Genomic DNA, 6,000 nt, shown 5'->3' with positions numbered 1-6,000 from the left:
ATCTTGCTTGGATTCATGCCTTTCCCATGGTACAAATAATAGAGGACTGGTAGAGGATGGCAGATGGACAGATCATTCTGCCATAAGGAATGGGACTGACAATGCTCAGGAAAATCCATCGATCCTCCCACCTGGGAATCCAGAGGATGCAAGACTTACTGAGATAGGCCAATGTGATAATACAGAACAGTAATCAGGTTATTGAAGAAATAGTGTCCAAGTGCCAAGCCTGTAAAATGAGTAATGTTATCTCAACTCTCTCCAACCCTGGTGCCAGACAGAGAGGGACCAGACCAGATGTGTATTGGGAGGTAGATTTCACTGAAATAAAGTCAGGAAAATTTGGATATAAATATCTATTAGTGTTTATAGATACCTTCTCTAAATGGAATGAAGTGTATCCCACCAAACATGAGCCGGCAAACATGGTGGCAAAGAAACTAATAGAGGAAATTCTACCCGGGTATGGCTTTCCAGCTGTAATAGGGTCCAACAATGGCCCAGCCTTCATCTTCCAGGTAAGCCAGGGAATAGTCACTGCACTCGGGACAGATTGGAAGCTTCATTGTGCATATAGACTCCAGAGTTCAGGACAGATACAAAGAATAAATAGAACGCTAAGAGACCCTAACCAAAATAGTCCTAGAGACTGGCATGGACTGGGTGACTTTCCTTCCCTTTGCCCTGTTTAGGGTGAGAAACTCGCCCTATCAGATGGGACTTACCCCCTTTGAAATCATCTATGGCAATCCCCCACCTAGGATACTGAGCCTACAGACTGAATTAATTGCCTCAATGGATGACCAGGACCTCCGGATGCCATCCACAGACTCCGATTTACCCACCGGGATATCTGGCCCAAGCTTTGGGCTATTTATGAGGCTGCTTCCACCCCTACCCCCCATAGGTTTAGACCTGGAGACTGGGTCCTGATCTGGAGGCATCACCACAAATCCCTGGAGCCACGATAGAAGGGGTCTTACGTTGTCATCCTAACAACAGCCCACCACCCTAAAAGTTGATGGTATTGCAACCTGGGTTTGCTACTCCCATGCTCAACTGGCGGACCCATTCGCCCTTCTAGAGGAGTACCGGGGAGAAGCCTGGGAAACCTCCAAGCATCCTTCCAGCCCACTGAAACTCAAGCTACGCCAAAAAGAATGACCCGGCCCATGAATCCTGTGTTTCTGATGCTATTGCTGGCCCTGATTTCTATGATACCGGGAGTTGAGACAGCTGGTACCCATCTACCTTGGAACCCCCATCAACCCATGCATCTTACCTGGCTCATCATCAGTACTGAGATGGGTAACATAGTCAATAGCCACTTGGTTCCCTGATCTGTATGTGGACCTGTAGATGTAACCAAGTGTCTTATTAAAATAAGAAACACAGAGCCAATGTAAAAGAGAAAGCCGAGAGGTCAGAGCTCAGAGATAAAATCTCCTGCAGTGCTCCTAACTTCCCCAAGAGAGAGCTTCTTCCTGTTTGTCTGTCTTTAAATAGTCTTTCTGTTCTGCCTTCTCATTGGTTGTAAACCCAACCACATGACTGCCTTGTCACTGCCTGTAAGTACCACCCTCCAGGTCTTAAAGGCATATGTCTCCAATACTGGCTGTATCCCTGAACACACAGAAATCTACCTAGCTCTTCTAACCACCACGCTCTTGCTATGGCTCTAATAGCTCTGACCCCAGGGCAACTTTATTTATTAACATAAAATTAAAATCACATTTCAGTACAAATAAAATATCACCATATGGACCTCTGTGACTTGGGAGGGACTGATTCTTCTTCAGATGAGGTAGAAAAAGTCTCAGGCTGAGGCTGCAGTACCCTCCCCACCCCTGGCAGGGCAGGGGGTGGGCGGCCAGCGGGCCAAGACAAGAAGCAAGGGATTCTACGTTTGCCCGGGCCACTCCCAGATGCTGTGGGATGGTCTGTATGGCAAATTGTTCTGATTGGTCAATAAATAAAGCACTGATTGGCCAGTGGCCAGGCAGGAAGTAGGTGGGACAAGGAGAGAGGAGAATTCTGGGAAGCGGTGAAGAGTTAATGGGAACTATATAAAAAGGAACTATATTCTTGCTTAAAAATGCTTCTGCTTCTGCTTGAGCAAAAACCACAGCTCTTGCAAGTGCAAAGCTTGCCCACAGCCCTACCGCCTTGCGCAAATAAGCTGTTCTGCAAAAACCACGAGATGTACTCAAGATTTCCCAGAAACTGCTGTTACCCACCCAAAACCACCCAGACCCCCAAGACTCAGCTGGGTGCCTGAACCCTGAGTAACCCCTCTACCCCACCCATATGAAACTGCCCTATAAAAAGCCTACAAGCTGGAGCTTCGGGGTCTTCAGTCCTCAGCTTGACTGTTGACCCGTGTGCACACGTACAATAAATTGCTGCTTCTGAGTGACTCGATATCGGAGTGAAGCTTCTGTTATCAGCGCCGACTCTAACAGCGGAAGCTGAGGCAGAGAGACACTGCCAGCTGCTGCCATGACCAGCAGCATGTGAAAACACTGGTAAGCCACAAGCCACATGGCAAGGTATAGATTTATGGAAATGGATTAATTTAAGCTGTAAGAACAGTTAGCAAGAAGCCTGCCATGGCCATACAGTTTGTAAGCAATATAAGTCTCTGTGTTTACTTGGTTGGGTCTGAGCGGCTGTGGGACTGGCGGGTGACAAAGATTTGTCCTGACTGTGGGCAAGGCAGGAAAACTCTAGCTACACCCAGACAAAGACACAGAGCGACAAATGTGGGGTCCAGATGTAGCACATTGTGGTAGCTGGGGATGTGAGTCCACTGGGTGGATAGACTGGATAGCTGCGGTGAAGGGAGACCTAATTACGGTACAACAGGCAGGAAATATGAAGATTAGGGGAATCGGATTCTGTAGGGACCCCCCCAGCCTCTGCCTGACCATGTGGGTCATGTTATGACAGAGAACACTTCCCATACCATCCCCTGGCTACTCCTGGAGGGTGATGCAATCCACTGGTTATTATGTTTACTGAAGAGGGAAAGTGAACAGAACAGGACTGGACCAGGGGCAAAACCTGGGGTTTGAGATTATCCACATTGGGGCAGACCCCCAGCTGACGTTCACCATCTGGCTGCAAGATACAACGCCCACTGTAGCCTTGAAACCCAAATGGATGGCTACCCCAAGACAGCCCCAGCCTCAAAACAAACAAACAAACAAACACGCCACCCCTCTCACAATGGCTCAGACTTTCTTGAATGATATAATAACACAGGCGCCCAGGTGGCCCCAAAGAACACCTGATTACTTTTTGCAACAACTGCTTGATCAAACTTATTGGGTCTTGAACAAGATAGACCCTGTAAAGGCTTCTGCCTGCCGGCTCTGCTACGAATCCAATCCCCCATTCTATGAGGGGATTGCGGTTTCAACCAAGGTCACTCTGACTGGCGACCCAACATACTGTAGATGACAGAGCAAAGGAGTAGGGCTTATCCTGAAACAGGTCTTGGGCCTGTGCTGTGGATATCATTCTATATAAATAAAACACTGATGGCCAGTGACCAGGCAGGAAGTAGGTGGCCAGGCAGGAAGTAGGTGGGACAAGGAGAGAGGAGAATTCTGGGAAGCAGAAGGATGAGGAAGAGACATTGCAGCCACCGCCAGGACAAGCAACATGTAGACTCTGGTAAGCCACCAGCCACGTGGCAAGGTATAGATTTATAAAAATGGGTTAATTTAAGATAAAAGAACAGTTAGCAAGAAGCCTGCCACGGCCATACAGTTTATAAGTGATATAAGCGTCTGAGTGATTATTTTATAAGTGGATTGTGGGACTGCGGGGCTTGGGGAACCTGGAGAGAACCCCTCCAGCAACAAATGGCGCCCAAAGGCTCGAGTTTCCACCTTAAACCTGAGAATATTTAATAACCAACTCTAAACAGAGCCAAAAACAGGCTCCTGCTTCTTGTCTCATACGGGCAGCTAGACGCCGCAAAACGCGGGTTTGAACACTGGCGGGTTCCTGGTGTGTGCGTTTGACCGGCAGTATGACGGAAATGAGGCGTCTGCCAGCAGCACATTAAGCTGTGTGGTAGATTTAGTCTTTACTATTATTTAAAAAAAAAAAAAAAAAAAAAGGTTTCTGGGCTACACGCTGCTTTGATAAAAGCTTAGACCCACTATTTCTGAGACTTGATGACTCCCAGAGCTGGCGGAAAATGTACCACTGCCATGTTGGGAAGCTGAAGTGGGTGGAGCCAGCAGCCACAGCGCCGTTTCAGTCTTAGAATGGTACAGTTCAAAGCAATAGGCTCAAGGCTCAAGGTAATATAAAAAATAAGCCACATAACGACGGCTACCACACAGAGAATCTGGATTATGTTGTCTTTGATATTCGTAACTGAAGAAAAACATTTGATTACAAAAGCTGTTGAGTTATGCCAAAATGTATATTTTAATATATGTATATTTAATAGTATACTTCAAAATTTGGATTTAAGGATATGTTGCTTTGGAAAAGAGGTTCTGCTTTTGTTTCCACAGAAAGCCAGAGGCTGTGGATTTGTTCCAGATTAAGATACATCAGGTTTCACCAGCCAAGACCCCCTGAAAGGTCTCCGATGACACCATGGCCCAGATGATCCAACATCCAGAGCGGTTTCAAGGCAACTGGTTCAAACAATACAGCCTCACGGACTACCCCATAGGTCTAAAATTTTCTTTGCATCCCCATAAAATACAGCGCCCCCCTCCAGCAGGAAGTAGTAAGAGATGCTACGCCCAAATTCCCAAATATACCAAGCTGGCTTTAGAGGTGGAATTGGCTCACTCCTCCTCTAAACCCAGACATATTGCTTTAAAAAAAAAAATGGTTAAGCGATTCTTGTGTCCCAAATCAGAAGAGCCCTCTGGTATGGGACAGAGAAAAACCAATATTTTTATTTAAAACAGGTTGATTATAAATGTGATCTCTTTCTAAAAAAGAAAAGGGGATATGATATAGATATATAGAAGGATATAGAGATGATAAGATAAAAAGATAGATTAATCAACCTACTTTTAAAGAACAACTTGTTTAAAATGTTTTACATTGGTATAGATTTTAGTTTATGTTTAAAATGTTTTACATTGGTATAAATTTTAGTTTATTGATACAAACTTGAAGTTAATATTGTTATACTGTGTATATATATATTTCTATTCTTGTTTGAGGTATTATGTTTATGTAACTCATTTAAAATTGTAATGGATAATTAAAAATAGATTAATAATTAGTCATCTATGATAATCATATCTGTAGCCATGTTAGTTAAGTTTTCTAGGCATACATAGATATATTTCAGATAGATAGGTAATCTTCAAACACTTCATAGACCTAGAGAATATGACATTTAAATAACTTAAAATTCTGTTGACGTGAGACACAATTGCTCCTGGCTGCACCAATTGATCCCGAGAGAATGTTGGGCTTCTAAGACATTTCCATTTGGAAGTTTGTCTTTTTGGCACAAAATGGCCTACTGGGCAAAGAACTGCCCTTGCCTTGATGGCTGACAGTACAAATGCAATGCTGTCCTTTCTGGACAAGCGGGACACAAGGAAAGCGACCACTGTACTCTGCCAAGACAGGGTAAGATGGTCTCTCAGAATTCCTGCTTCTAAAAATGGTCTGTCAGATACTCTAGGCCTCTAGCCAATTTAAATGCACCAACAATGCTGAGAAACATTAGGTGACTGTCCAGGCTGCCAGCTGTCTTGGTCTACTCTTGCAAGATTCCCGAAAGTTACTTGCATCCGTCTACCATTTCTCAGGTACCATTATGTTCCTTCTCAGGTCTTTGATGTGGTTGAAAACTAGATAGTTGTAATTTCCTCAGTTATGATAAAAGATAAGTTAGATATAAAACCTTAAACTCACAAATATAAGATAGATAGGACATCTTTAATATTGTAACTGTAATTCTTGCTCGATAATTGTTTTGTTATATGTAATTTTACCATGTTAAAG

Source organism: Peromyscus leucopus, chromosome 7 (genome assembly GCF_004664715.2).
Source record: "Peromyscus leucopus breed LL Stock chromosome 7, UCI_PerLeu_2.1, whole genome shotgun sequence".
In the NCBI taxonomy this organism is placed as follows: Eukaryota; Metazoa; Chordata; class Mammalia; order Rodentia; family Cricetidae; genus Peromyscus; species Peromyscus leucopus.
Note: the sequence above shows the minus strand (reverse complement) of the source record.